This window comes from Gopherus evgoodei, chromosome 2 (genome assembly GCF_007399415.2).
Source record: "Gopherus evgoodei ecotype Sinaloan lineage chromosome 2, rGopEvg1_v1.p, whole genome shotgun sequence".
NCBI classification, from domain to species: Eukaryota; Metazoa; Chordata; order Testudines; family Testudinidae; genus Gopherus; species Gopherus evgoodei.
In genome coordinates, this window is record NC_044323.1 from 201875938 (window position 1) to 201891749 (window position 15812).

At 44.3% G+C, this 15812-nt stretch overlaps 1 long non-coding RNA gene across 1 annotated transcript; it reads right to left on the minus strand.

The window, feature by feature from the left end:
* Positions 1 to 228: 228 nt before the first annotated feature.
* LOC115645165 lies at positions 229 to 15107 on the minus strand. Its single transcript, XR_003998669.1, has 3 exons — positions 14984 to 15107; positions 5913 to 5917; positions 229 to 239 (listed from the first exon to the last, which is right to left on the minus strand). It is a non-coding gene; the product is annotated as an uncharacterized LOC115645165 (long non-coding RNA).
* Positions 15108 to 15812: the final 705 nt, after the last annotated feature.

The following is a 15812-nucleotide window of genomic DNA, read 5'->3' on the forward strand; positions in this document are numbered from 1 at the left end:
CAGCAAGTGGGAATCACCAGAAACCAACATCATCAGAGCATCACTAAGGAAACAGAGTACCGTCAATCAAATATGACGGGATCAGAACATTAAATGTATTTTGCATGAAAAGAGCAATTTTGTAATCAATATGCTGTTTAACAGAAAGTGCAAATCCTTCAACAATGAGGAAATGTGTTCTGATTAGTTCAAGCGATAAACCTTACTATTACATTATGAGACTCCTAGAGCTGGTGCAACTGCCTTATCAGGAAAGGCTACAAGCATAACACTGTATTATTCTGATCTACTATGCACAAGTAAGGACGGGGAAACCTTTGCCTAACTGAACAAGGAAATGGAACAATGGCTTAAACGGTGTGTAAAATCTGAGCCATTAAAAGGAACACAGTTCCTTAAAAAAAAGGACTATGTGTACTTCCACTGAAGTCTCTTAATTTTAGCTAGCTGAGTCAGTGCCCATTGTCTCCCTCTGCTTTTCACATATATTTATCCCTTCTGACATCTGGATTCCAACATCTTGATTCTCTTTAAGAAAGAGGAGACAGGGAAAAACAAAGGTGAGCGGCGGAGATAGAAAAGAGTCTCCTGTCTCAGTCTTCCAGTCTCCTGACCCTATTTTGATCACTCCACAAAGCATAGTGTAGTGGGGACAGCATTTATCAGATTACACGATTCCCTAAGTTATGGAAGGAAAATGCTGTGGGTGAGTGAGAAAAGTAGAGGAAATAATTATCTAATAAGCGCTCTTTCAAGTTATGTCATTATGTAAGCAAAGCTCAATAAAGACCATTCATTACAACTGTGCAAAGATTATCAGATAGATGATTACCACACCTGGTGCCATGACTGTAGTTGTTACTCTGCCTGGCTATTTTCCTGATGGTGACATCTGTTCTTTATAAACTATATTTGTTGCAAATAAGTAGTCAGCTGCATAAAAGCATGATTGTTGGGCCTGATCCCTGCTGAATGCATTTCACGCAGCAGCCACACAAAGACCACCCATGGCACAGCTGCAATAGTGTCAAATGAGCATCTTTGCGGGTGCATCCGACGAAATGGGTATTCACCCACGAAAGCTCATGCTCCAATACGTCTGTTATTCTATAAGGTGCCACAGGACTCTTTGTTGCTTTGTTATTATTGTAGCTTCTAGAGGCCCCCTTTCCACTTATAATGGTGCATACATATAGTATGAGACACTTTTGGCTTCTAAGACCTCACAATCTATATAGGTAAGGCAGACAAAGAGTGAGAGAAAGGAAATACACCTCTACCTCAATATAACGCTGTCCTCAGGATTTTACCACATTATAGGTGAAACCGCGTTATATCAAACTTGCTTTGATCCACCTGAGTGTGTAGCCTCGCTCCCCTGGAGCGCTGCTTTACCGCATTATATCTGAATTTGCGTTATATTGGGGTACAGGTGTATTATCCTCATGTTACAGATGGGGAATTGAGGCAGACAGAGATTAGGTGATTTGCAGCCAAGTTAGCAATGGAACCCAGATTACCCAAGACCCAGACCTTAACTACAAATCTATTCTTCCTCCCTGAAGAAATATCTTCTGATCACATGGGCTGAAGATTTATGACTGGCACAATGTAATCCCAAACAGTGGAAGTGTACACACCAGGACTGGTAGGAAAAGGACTGTGTGCTTGGTGGATTCATAGATATCCACCTCCTTGGTTCATGAGGTTGCTATCATTGTACACACACCAGGGTCCAAATATAGCCATAGAGGTTGAGACTACTCTTATAATATGCAACATGTTTCAGAACTTGATTGAAAAACTTGCACAGAAAGGTGAACTCCTATACTGTACTTCACTATAAGCCATCCTACCCACCAGCAGATTTCCTCTCCACTTGCAAAATGAGCAAATGTGGATCTAGTGAAAGACACTTACATTGTTAGTCCAAGGGCAGCTTTATCTGGGTTGGTATGGAATTAGGGTTGCCAATTTTCTAATTTCAGAAAACCAAACACCCCTGCCCAGCCCCTTCCTTGTCCCTTCCCTGAGGCCCCTCCCCCGCTCACTCCATCAGGACCACACAATATCACAGCTTCAGTGGGTCCATTGAAGGCCCACTCCTGAAGCCCAAGTACAAATCCATAGAGCACAACCACAGACATGCACACCTGTCCAGATACCCATATAAACTGACTCCTACACCTACATGCAAATACACATGAATTCATGTGTACACATCTAGCATGCACTAACACATACTTCCACATTATTTATTACAATAGTTGTTTAGTGCCTAGAGACCCTAACTAAGATTGGAGCTCCAGGATGGTAGGTGCTGGACATACTCATAGGCCTTGGCTACACTGGTGCTTTACAGCGCTGCAACTTTCTCACTCAGGGGTGTGAAAAAAACACCTCCCCTGAGCGCTGCAAGATACAGCGCTGTAAAGCATCAGTGTAAACAGTGCCGCAGTGCTGGGAGCACGGCTCCCAGTGCTGCAAGCTAATCCCTATGAGGGGAGCGCTCTCCCCCAGCGCTGGTGCTGCGACCACACCCACACTTCAAACCGCTGCTGTGGCAGCGCTCCCGCAACAGTGCTTTGAAGTTTCGAGTGTAGTCAAGTCCATAAAAAGAGAGTCTGCAACAAAGAATTTATAATGTAGCTAGACAAAGGTGAGGAGAAATGTATGATACATTGACTTTTCTGCAATTACTAGTCAACAAAATTCACTTTAGGAAATACTTTTTTTAGAGTTACCTTCTCTTTTAAAAACTTGTTATGAAATGAATACACATTTTATGTCATCAATTCTTTTGTGTGCAAGCTGGCAAATGGAATAAAAGTAAAGAGTTAGGTGGCAAATTTTATTCACACAGGTATACACACATGCGGAAATATATACACCTCCCTACACAAAGGCACACCGTCTCTTACACACATAAGAGTATTTCATACATCACTGCTACATTTCAGTGAAGCCTAGAAACTTCATGTCAAGAACAGAAAAAGCCATCATCATCAGTTCAGTGAGAGCCATTGATACATCAATTTGTTAGACTTTTGGGAATGGGGAAGAGTTTAATGAAGACAGCATACACCAAAACTATAGACTGAAAGGAAGTGTGGTGGGAGAAACAGGAAGTTAGGGAAAAGCTATGTGCTGTTTTGGGAGAGTCTGTCTGGACAACTTAAACTCTGGTTGATATTGTGGAACTGTTGATATGAAAATTGCTTTATCATAAAAGTATTTGTCTACAAGCATGTGGGTTCGGTTATTGGTGGTAAGGTTATGTCATATCTCTGCCAGACCAGGGACAATGATGGGTTGTTAGAACTCAGTGACTGATTATTCAAAGTGAAGCACCCTGGGATAATGGCTCTGTTCAAGCTATGAGAAGTCACTTTCCCTTCCTGTCTGAAGGAAGGGAGGAAGTGGAGACAGTGGAAAATTACAAGTATAGAACAAGGAAGCACAGGTGGTGGTGGTGGTGGGATATATGAACTAGGAAGACTCAGATACACATAGGAACAGGAAGCACTGGGCAGGAGAGAGCAAGGGCATAGACCAGTCAAGGACAGAGAAAGAAAGCTGGGCTGAAAGACTCCATGAGAGAGAAGGAACCCAGCACATACCAGCCTAAAGAAGCAGGAGACCCTGCCTACCTACCCAAATGCCCTAAGAATCCCAAAGGACGGGTTAGCTTGTGAGCAGAATTGTGGTTAGGATGTTACTAGTTTTCTAAAAGATTTGTACATTTTTTGTGTGATTATATCAAAGAGAAATGGTGTTAGAATCCTGTGCAAAGTGTCTCTGTTATATACGTTACATTTACCTCATGCCTCCTGAGAAAGCAAAAATATAACCCACAGGCTCATAGCGTCTGTGTGATTATGGGAGAGGGTGTGTTTAAGGTTCTGAGGTATATTGGGTGTCAGCATTGGTTCTGGATGCCTTAGGCAGGTGGGTTTAGGGACTCTTTTTGTGAAGGGGCAAAGAACTGAGGCTTGGTGCATAGGAAATGTCCCAGAGAGACCAAAGGAGGAAACAGTGCTGCAATCTGCTGAGACCCAAGGAAGCTTAAAATCCATGGGGATGCAGATGTTTGGATTCCTCTCACAACAATCTGGTGCACAGCAGGCAAAGAGAGCCCAACCAGAGCTATGACAAGCTAGTAAAAGGAAAAAGATAACTGGTTAAGGTGACTGTACGTTGTGTGTTTGCTAGACACAGTGAGAACAATGGGGTAAATTCCTCCCTTGTTTACACCCATGTTGCATGACGGTAAGGTCAAAATTTCAGTGTGGTCATCATCAGACAGAGGAGAGTTACAGACATTCTGTTTTTGCAGTGGCAACAGTATACAATTAATCCAGAATGTTAGCAAGGGGGATAAGATGGCAATTTAGATCAGGTTTGAAACAGTTAAAAGGAGAACAAGAAAATATGCCAAAACAATATTAGTTCAACATTAATTTTCAAATATGTTATGAACTTCTACTCCTGGTGAGCAGGAAGTGCATGGCTCATCACCCCCATCCACTAGTTGGATGCTGACATACACCAAAATTGCTTTTTATTTTGTTTTCCACAGCTCAGAACTCAGTGAATAAATTTGCTGCTTGAGGAAATCTAAGCAAGTGAGTATCTTTTCTGAAGATGGAACAGTGAGCCATCAGGCTCCCAAGCAGAGGTGCTCACAAAGAAACTTGAGAGTGAAGCTGCTGAACTAAGATCAGAGATGTATCCTTAAGCAGAATTTATCCCCCAGTGAGCACCAGCTTTTTTAGCTCATTACCTTTTCTGAATAGTAAGTGTATGATAAAGACTTCAGTTACAATAATTGTTCCAATATAGTACAGTACAGTTGATCCAAATGAAGCTATTTTTAACCAGTTTAGAATAAAGTGCTCTACCAGGCCGTTATTAACACGAAGAAGTGGGGTAAATCTTACTAAACCCATTGGTAGGATTGGCACTCAGAGTTGGAAAAATAAATTCCTGGATCCAGTTCCCATTATACCTTATCCAGACTGCTCACAGTAAAGGGAACCATTAGATATTGTAGAGCTGGTAGAGGGGCTCTATGCCATCCTTCTTCATACCCCCTAGCATAGAGGGTATGATCAGGGGAGACTGTGTGGCTGCACGGAGGTTGCACCTCTGCAGTCCAACTATTTCTAGTTGCCAGATCATGGGATCATGTGTAACTACGCATAATTTAAAGCATCCTCAAGGCTGCTCTAAATTATGGTGGAAGCTGGCAAATATTTGCCCCCTCTCTCCTATCAGTTGAATTGAATATGTCCTCGCTACAGCACAGGATCTAGTGGATTGGTAGAGTTTAGATGCACTGAGATTGGCTGAATATCCTTTTTATCCACTCAGGATCAAGCAAGTATTCTGAGAGGGAAATGAGAAAAGGAACGTTTTAAAAGAAAGTATTGCTCTCTTTTCCCTATAGTTGACAGGCTAAAGTCAGTGTGAGGATGTCAGATGAAAGCTGTTGTAGGTTTCCCAATAGAATAATACTTGAAACGTTATAATCTTGATGTCAATGAAAGACTCCACATATTCTTAAAGCTTAAAAGACTTTGGACCATTTTCTCAGCTGGTGTAAACTGATATAGCTCCAGTGAAGTCACTGGAATTATGGTCAGTAAAATCATCATAATTAATAAATGTTATTTAAAGAAAAGTTTAGAATTCTAGCTAAATTTAAGTTAAAAAAATATTGGTTTTGGGCAACCACTGTGACACACTACAGTTTGGAGGAAGATTTACAATTTAAAGACAAACACGGAGAAAAGATTTAGGGATGGAGTGGTAAGGAGATGTACCATAGTTTTCAGAGGCAGCATAAGCATACACTGTGCTAGTCCCAACTAGTATTTTTTGAAGATATTTGATTATATATTTAGTATGACAAAAACTTAATGTTAGAGTGGTTATGGGAGGAAGGAAACTTGGGTTGAAGGTGGATAAGGAAAGAACTGTTGGAATAAGAATGGGGAGTGGGTAAAGGAAGAAGGAAACTATGGAGAGAGGGGATTATGCCTCCACTATCCATCACCTTTCCATGGAAAAAAATAACAGTTTTACAGTGAGTTATTTAATTAAATCATTTAAAAAGAACATTAATTCAAATCAAACTTTCTTAAAGGAAAAAAAATCTCAGTTGAAGAACTAAAAGGAGCATGGAGTTTGTTTCAGACATCAATGGCCAACGTGCTCATGAGAAGACTTGGACTTATTTACATTTTAAAACTGAAAGTTCCAGCTGACTGAGCGACCAAATTGAAACACACAGATCAAATACTGGACCAAGAAAGGATCAGTGGGCTCATTCTACTTCTATGAGTTGAACTGCAGTTTTCGTACCTGACAACAATGGCAATGGTTATAAACAAGCACAGTTCCTAGGAAGGAAAAGGAAGATTTAGCTAAAGAATTGATATGTACCTCAAAAAGTAACATAAAATTGAAAGTCACTCTCAGATTCTGAATCATCTCTGAAAAAATCACATGTAATTAGAATCCAAGAGGACTAGCACTGAAACATCAGAATACCAGATAGAAAATCTCTCACTTTGAATCTGTTCTTAAAAGTACCTGAAACATCCAGTCTGTAATATATAGTCTGAGATGGTAGTGAAACAATTCTGGATGAAAGGTGCTATATCACTTAAGTGTAAAGTAGTATTCTCAACTAGAGCAGGGCATATCCATTCTGATTTATTTATCAATACATTTTGCTATTTTTCCTCTTTGAGAGTTGTCCATGAACAGAGCTACATTTTCTTGAATTGGTTTGTTATTCAGAATTATTTACTGGCTAACTCCTGCAAATACCTGTTGATCTCTAGATTGTTCATAATTTCAAATCATTTTTTGCAGGTAAGCAATATTCAAAATCTCTAGCTGCTGTAGGACAGGAGGGTTCCCCAATTACAGAACTAAATTATGCCATTCAGTAAAGCCCTTTGTTGGGATTGTCTGCAAGAATAATTGCCTGGGTGAAATACAACTCGTGTGTAGAGGGCCAGCATAAATCTCATGAAGTGCTTAAATCTCAATCAAGCATTCCTCAGTAAACCCATCTATTGAAACGGCTCCTACTTCCCCATTGCCAAACCAATTCCCTCCCCCTAATCACCTTCTTCACCCCGTCTTGCCTTCTCCCATCCTCCACCCCATACTTCCTACAGTGCCTGTTCCCAACACTCAAGTCTGTCAGATCCAGATCCCATCCAGATCAGCCCAACTGCCCCCAGCTCCTGGCTGCACCAACTCCCTTTTCCCCTGCCTGGTAAGCCAAATCCTGTAGCAAGCTGTGGCCAGCAAGGATCTCCAGCACCAGACTCCTTCAGCAGCAGTGGCAGCTGTTCCCCACCTGGGAAAGCTGCACCCTATCCTCCCCTCCAGGACCAGTGAGCCACTCACTGCAGCAGGCTGCCCTCCCAAACTCTGGTCCCTGGCCAAACTTGCGATCTCCTTGGACAAATTGAACAAACATAGCAACAGCAGCAGCAGCTAGATGTCTCTAGATGCAGGGCTGACCCAGGGCCCCCCCTTGGTCGGGAGCAGCTGCTCGAAGTCCCCATTCCGGTTGTCCTCCTCACAGTGCCCTTAACACCACCATCCTCTTCTGACCTCTTTACTACATGTCCTCTTTTTATCCACGCTGCAAGAACTATAGCAATTTTGGACACAGCAACCAACCTGTTTTAAATGGCACTCCACAGGGTGCTGCAATGGTACAGTGGCAACAGTATCATCTGAATCTTCTCCAAGTTCAAATTTCCTTCACTTCCTTCACTACATGGTTCTCTAAGCTCAGTACTGCTCCAGTTACCTATTGCATCCAACAACCCAACTCTTCTTATTGCTCTATCAGAATTCTTCAATTATCCCTTTCATAAATGTTCAGTACTGGGGAAGTAATCAATAACAACAACAATCCCTCACCAGGCCCTGGCACTTCCTGTATCCTGACTTTCCCCGACTTCCCTCACTTGAGCAATCACAACATCCGTACAGTGCAGCAGTGATCTCCATTAGGAACCTCTCCCCTTTTTTCCATCATTCCATTGGTTACTTCACTGTTAGTGACCATTCAACTTGAATTTATATCTTGACAGACTTATCCATTCCAAAGTCGCTGTCTTCTATCAACCCTTTAAAATGTGACTTAGCAACTACATACTTTCTCAGATCAGTAAGCAGAGCTAAAAAGACTAGACAAAAAGCAAAATGAAACACCATAAGATAGATATAATGCTTAAAGTTATCAGTCTACTTAAAATATTAGCGGTTTTAAAACCCTGAGGCTCCTAAAGCCTGGGCCAGACAGACTGCATACATATATTTCCACTTGAACACAAGCTGCTGCATCTTTGATATATCTTTGAAACAGACGTGTTTTGAGATGAAGTTGGACTTCAAAAAGAAAATAAATGTTCAATAGAAAATATTTTTCCTATTCAGAGCAGAGTCTAAAGAGAGAAAAACAAATTCTAAAGAGACAATGTTAAAGATATGGGAGAAACACAAGCGGTTCAGAGGTTCAAGTCAGTAAGTATCCAAAAGTTCAGTTGCTTATCTGAAGCTTAGCAAGACTTGTCGAACCTCCCAAGCCTGCAGAACTGGATTGGAAATTATGCTGCCCAACCCCTTTGTGACACATCCATAACCTCGTGCTTCTGTTCAGGTCTGATATACTCTGAACAGCCTCTCCTGCAATATTGCAGCAGTGCAATTTCAAGGAAGTGGGCTACAGCATCTCTGAAACTTAGGGCTTGGCTACACTTGCAGGTGTGCAGCGCTGGGAGTTACAGCTGTCTTCGTACAGCTGTGTAAGGAAAGCGCTGCAGTGTGGCCACTTTGACAGCTACCAGCGCTGCAGTGTGGCCACATTTGCAGCATTTGCAGCGCTGTTGGGAGTGGTGCATTGTGGGCAGCTATCCCAGCGTTCAAGTGGCTGCAACGTGCTTTTCAAAAGAGCTGGTGGGGTGGAGTGTGACAGGAAGCGTGGGGGAGACAGAGAGAGTGGATTTTTGGAGGTGACACTGTGTCAGCTCCCTGCCTTGCAAGTTCTAAGAACTAGAAGATACACAGCACCAACCTTCAATCATTTTAAAAGTTTTGACCCCTTCCACCACCCCTCTCTTATTCACTAAATGCAAATAGCCTTCAGATTAGCAGCTGCTCCAAAACAGACTCTCCCCTCCCCCCCCCCGCTGTGTTGCTTCTCTCCTCAAGCAAACACTATCAAGCTGTGAACATTCCAAAGAAATTCCCCCGCCTGCCTCTGCTCCAGCAAATGAGCTGTGTTTGGTTTTTAGATAAGCAGCTCCGAGAGCCCAGAGTTGACAACAAAACACAGAGCGGCTGAACATGCATTCTGGGATACCTCATACCTTGAGGGCCAATTACAGCGCTTTTGGTGGCCACACTTGCGGAGCAGCGCTGCACCACCAGCGCTGCAATCCTTATACCCGAGGCAGAGCAGGAGTACAACCAGCGCTGCAGCCAGGGAGATGCAGTGCTGTATGTCCCTCGCAAGTGTGGACGGTGAGTAAGTTGCAGCGCTGGTGGTGGGTTTACAGCGCTGCAACTCTCCAGTGTAGCCAAGCCCTTATTCTTTCCTTTCTGTTCCAACCACTAAAATCCGTGTCCACGCTTTTGTTACTTCTTGCAGTTCTCTCTTCCCTAACCATCTGACTTCTCATCTCATCCATCTCTAATATAGATCTTAAATACTGCTGCTAAAATCTCCTCTCTTCAGCCATTTTGATCATGGTCACATCCCTCTCTTAGTGGTTTCCTCTCTCCTCCCAAAGCAAGTTTAAGACGCATCTTCTCATCTTCAAGGTCTGCACAATTCTACTCCACCTGCATCTCGGCTCTTAGCATAAAGAGGGGAAGCAGGAGGAACTAATACTTTTCACAGATTTTCCTTCTGAACTAGGGTAACCAGATCACACAGGTGAAATATGGGGATGCGTGTGGGGGGGGGGGGAAGGGAGGGGTCAGAGCAAAAAAAAAAAAATAACGGCTGCCGGAGCTCCACCCGCACCCCCCCTGCACCAGCATGCTGCCGCTCTATCTCCATTTCCCCACTCCCTCCAGTGGAAAAAAAAAAAAAAAGAAAAAAAAAGGAAAAAAACCGTCCACCGCAGCTCCACGGCCCAACCCCCGCACCAGCTTGGCTCCGCTCTGTCTCCACCTCCCCCCTCCCTCCAGCACTTGCACTGCCATACAGAGGATCAGCGCAAGCTTGGGAGGGAAGGGGGAGGTGGAGGAACACAGCGTGTTTGGGGAAGAGGCGGGGCCAGGGCAGGGATTTGGGGAGGAATCCAGTGGGACAGCGAGGGGGCGGGGACAAGGGAACGGGCTCAGGGTGGGGATTTGTAGAGGGATCCAATGGGGGAAGGAGGGGGTAGAGTTGGGGTAGGGTGGGCACAAGCCCCCTCCAGACTCCACTCTGCCTGTGAGAAGAGGCAAAATATCAGGATAATTCACATCCCGACCGAAGGTAGGTTGGGACACGGCACAAATAAGCAAATATCTGGACAGTCCTGATAAAATCAGGACGTCTGGTCACCCTATTCTGAACATCCCTTTCATTATCCTTTCTCCCCTCTCCTTACTCTGTCTTCTATGCTACACTCTGTACTTAGAATTCTTCCCTTCTCCTTTTGTGCCAGAGGGCCTCAAAATCTTCAACAAAAAGTTGCAGACAACAATTTTCTTCTTCAAGCCTTTCATCACTAATTCACTATCAAAAATCCACATTGTTTTGCAAACAAACCTGAACCCCTATCAGATTGCAACTTCAACCTGTGCATTGTATGTCTGAATCATATTGTCCAGATCTAATTTACATTTATTAAGCAGGGCTGGGGCTGTGTTTGTCAATTTTCACTAACGAAAGTACTTTGCATTCTACACCTTCCACTCAAAGGTCTCCAGGTTCACCATAAACATTATGACCAGTTGTGCAGCCCTTACTTATGTCCGTGGGCATACAGAACAATGAAACACCCTGAATGATGTTTACTAGTGAGAGTAAGCTTTGCATAATTGTGCCTAAATGAATTAAGTCTCACAACAACTTTGAAGGGTAGGGAAGTATTATTCCTTGTGGCAGGGAGGTGACTCACCAGCATGGCACTTCCTGCTGGTTGTCCAGGGAATTAGCTCTTTTCCAGCTCTGGAGCACTCTCTGCCATCTGATGCCTTGCCTGCCGCTGGCCCCATGTCCTTCCCAGACCCTGGTGCCTTTTCCCAAGAGTTCTGCCCACTGCAGTACTCACTCACTTTGGGTCTTCCCTCCCAGGGGAACCCCAACCCTCTAACCCCACCTCACCTCAGTGGCTACTGTCAGGTATCTTCTAGCCCCCGCTCCCTGGGGAAGACCAGCCACAGTCTGTAAACCATTCATCATCAGCAAAGGTGGAGGGGTTGGACCAGCTGCCTCTTCCTATCTCTAGGCTGCCCCTCTGCAGCCCTAGTACCCTTTTGTGGGCCCTTAACTCAGCCTTAGACTTTGCTAGGCTGGAGCTCCCCAGCTCCCTCCCCAAGCACTGCTTCATCCTAGGTACCCTCCTCAGCTTCCCAGGCAGCCAAGTCCTTCTCTCTCAAAGGCTAGCAAGAGAGTCCTTCTTCTGGCCCACAGCCCTCTTATAAGGGCCAAGTGGGCCCTCATTAAGCTCACCACAGCTGTGGCTGATTCTCCAATCAGCCTAGCTTTCTCCACTGCAGCCTTCTCCAGGGGCGGGCTACTTTATCCCCTTCAGGCAGGAGCGGGGTGACAACCCCGCCCCGCTACATTCCTGTTTTACAGATGAAGATACTGAGGCACATTTATGCTAAATTACTCAAAGAGTCTGTGTCAGAGGCTGGAACATAGCATACATTTCTCAGCTTCTGCCTTTCTTCTTTCTCTTTTAATCCATACCCTGAGGTGTCTTGAAGCTGAGGACCCAGGCAGTAGTGGAATAAAAGATAAAGTACTCGTGGCTATCTGTGGCTTAGCCACCTTGCTGTTCCAATCAGCTCTGAGTAGATTTCGATAGCATGCAGCTCTGTGTGGACAGAAAGCTAGTGCTGACACTGCCTGAGAGCCACTTTAATCATCCCACTCCTATTCAGTGCCCACAAAGGTTGGGGTTTGAATCTGGGGAAGAGGGAGTGGGGACAATATAGCCTTAATTGTACCTTGTTTAGATACACTTGAAATGACTATCCCTGTTTTTAATGTGGCTGTAATGCTGAACCTTCTGGCTTTGCTTTTTGTACATAGGAAATGTATTTGATGAAGATTTTCTATTAATTATTATTATTACAAGTGACGTTTGGGGAAAAAAATCAGCTTACCATGTTATATAACCCCTACACTTTTTGTATTAATTTGTGCAAAGTGGTTTGGCTAAAACTTTGCTTCAAATTAAACTTGGAGGACTGCACCATTCATAGCTGCAGTTGGTCAAGCCCTTGCATACCTCCATCCCCTCCCACCCAACAAGCTCCCTGTGGGCCACCTCACATTAGCCTGTAACTCCCCACAACCTCACACACAAGTCAGGGCCTGTGTTCCCCCTCTCCCCCGTATTAGAGTTCTGCACTGTCTCCCCCATGTAAGGGTTTCCACATGCCGTCCATTCTCTCTTCCCTGCATGACAGCATCTCTGTGTGCCCCCGTTTCCCCCTCCCCATCTCCCCTGCTTTCCAGGATCCTCCTTCTTCATTCACACCCCACTGGGGCCCCACTTTCCCCTCCCCATCTCCACTCTGAGTCCCTGCTTCCACACTCACTCACGCAGTTCCCCCCAATCTAGGTCTCTGCTTCCTTCATCACCAGCATTCCCCACATGCTGTGTTCCAAAGTTATTGGGTAACAGACAAAGAAATACCACTGAGTTGAATGTCAGACCTTGCTCTGCCAAATATTTCTGCCCTACCTCCAAATCTTTGTGAAGTTTCATAAAAGTTTGGTTCACATTTTTTCCTCCTCATTGCTTTCCATCGGTGTGTGCATCCTCACTCCTGGGATGTAAATGGGCCATTAAGTGGAACTGTCAGAATATAGTGACAAAGCCTCTATTTGCAATATTTCTCATCCAGTTTGAGGATCCAAGACACTCAGAGAATATGCTTCTAAACATTTTCTTGCTTGTTCAAACAGAACCTACAATTTGCTTGCTGCTAGGTATTACTAATGTAGGTATAACCACCATCACTCAGTATAGCAAAGCTGAAGACCAAAGTCATATTACAAGTTAGCTGTCTTCAAGTCACCAGGGCCTGATGAAATACATCCTAGAATACTCAAGGAGCTGACTGATGAGGTATTTGAGCTATTAGTGATTATCTTTGTAAAGTCATAGAAGATGGAAGAGATTACAGAGGACTGGAAAACAGCAAATATAGTGCCTATCTATAAAAAAGGAAATAAGGACAACCCAGGGAATTACAGACCAGTCAGCTTAACTTCAGTATCCAGAAATATAATGGAGCAAAAAATTAAGCAATCAATTTGCAAACACCTGGAAGACAATAGGATGATAAGTAACAGTCAGCATGGATTTGTCAAGAACAAATTGTGTCAAACCAACCAAATAGCTTTCTTTGACAAGGTAACAAACCTTGTTGATAGGGGGTGTAGTGAGGTGTCATGGTCTCCTGCCCTGACGGAGGGGTGAGACCCACGACCACTCCCTGGTGGGCAGAGCTGGGATACCTGCAGCTGGCCTGTCAGAAGCAGAGGGGTGGGACAGGAGCTGGAAGTATAAAAAGCAGGCCCTCCAAATCAGTTGGAGGAAATCTGGCAGAGGAGCAGGACGTCTCCCTCCTGCTGTTGGACACTGAACTGGATGGAGACCGCCACTGTGCCAGAGACCCAGAGGGACTGCTGGAGCTGCCAGATGCTGGGAACATTGAGGAGCTGTTGGGGCTGCCACTTGCCGTTTACCCCAGAAATATGAATGACAACCCCAGAACCCAGGCACTCCGGGTGGGAGTTTAGGAAGGAGCCCAGGGAAGCCAAATAGGGTTCTGCTGTTACTGACTGCAAGCCGGACAGATTTCCGTGCTGACCCAGGGAACCATTCTGCCTCTGTTAGGGCCCTGGGCTGGGATGCAGTGGAGCAGGTGGGCTTGTGTCCCTCTACCCCTGCCACCCCACCCCCTGGGGTGGCAGCTTCCCCACCTTCAGGCCAAGAAACCTGCATTGGTTTCTCACTCATCTGAACTAGGAACCAGATGGTTTTGCTCACCGTCCTACCAGAGAGCTGATCCCCTTAGACTGATGTATTGCTTTGCCTGACTGCTGGGTAGAGCCATTAACTGTTGGCTAATTTCCCCCTGAACTGAGTCACTCCAGAAGCATTGTAGCGAGGAGGCATGGTCTCCAGCCCTGATGGATGGGGAGAAGTGGTACATATGGTGTATCTCGACTTTAGTAAGGTTTTTGATACTGTCTTATATGATGCTATCATAAACAAACTAGGGAAATAGAAACTAGAAGGAGTTGCTATAAGGGTGTGTGTGTGCATAACTGGTTGGAAAACCGTTTCCACAGAGTAGTTATCAGCAATTCACAGTCAAGCTGGAAGGGCATATCAAGTAGGGTCCAGGATCATTCCTGGGTCCAGTCCTGTTCAATATCTTCATCAATGATTTAGATATGGCATAAAAAATACACTTATAACACTTAAGGACAATACCAAACTGGAGGATTTGCAAGTGCTTTGAAGGATAGTATTAAAATTCAAAATGATCTACAAAATCTAGAGAAATGGTCTGAAGTAAATAGGATGAAATTCAATTAAGGATAAATGCAAAGTACTCTACTTAGGAAGGAACAATCAGCTGCACACATACAAAATGGGAAATGAATGCCTAGGAAGGAGTACCGCAGAACTGGGTCTGGGAGGTCATAGTAGATCACAAGTTAAATGAATCAACAGTATAACACTGTGGCAGAAAAGGAAACAAAAAAACATCATTCTGGGCTGTATTAGCATGAGTGTTGTAAGCCAGATACAACAAGTAATTCTTCCATTCTACTCAGTGCTATCAGGCCCCAATAGGAGTATTGTGTCCAGTTCTGGGCAACACATTTCAGGAAAGATGTGGACAAACTGAAGAAAGTCCAGAGAAGAGCAACAAAAATGATTAAAAGTCTAGAAAAACATGACCTGTGGGGTAAGATTGAAGATTGGATTTGTTTAGTCTGACGAACAGAGAGTGAGAGGGGACATAATAATAGTTTTCAAGTACATAAAAGGTTGTTACAAGGAGGAGGGAGAAATATTGTTCTCTTTAACCTCTGAAGATAGGTCAAGAAGCAATGGACTTAAATTGCACCAAGGGCAGTTTAGGTTGGACATTAGGAAAAACTTCCTGTCAGGGTGGTTAAACTCTGGAATAAATTGCCTAGGGAGATTGTGGAATCTTCATAATTGTCAAGGATGGTCTACTCTAGATCAGTGATTCTCAAACTAGGGCCGCCACTTGTTCATGGAAAGCCCCTGGCGGGCAAGGTCGGTTTGTTTACCTGCTGTATCTGCAGGTTTGGCCGATCGCAGCTCCCACTGGCTGCGGTTCCCCGCTCCAGGCCAATGGGGGCTGCAGGAAGGGTGGCCGGCACATCCCTCAGCCCGCGCCACTTCCCTGAACAAGTGGTGGCCCTAGTTTGAGAACCACTGCTTTAGATAATACTCAGTCCTACCGTGAATTCAGGGGACTGGACTAGATGATCTCTTGAGCTCCCTATCAGTCCTAAGATTCTATGATTATTAATTAATTGGTAAGTGCCAGAT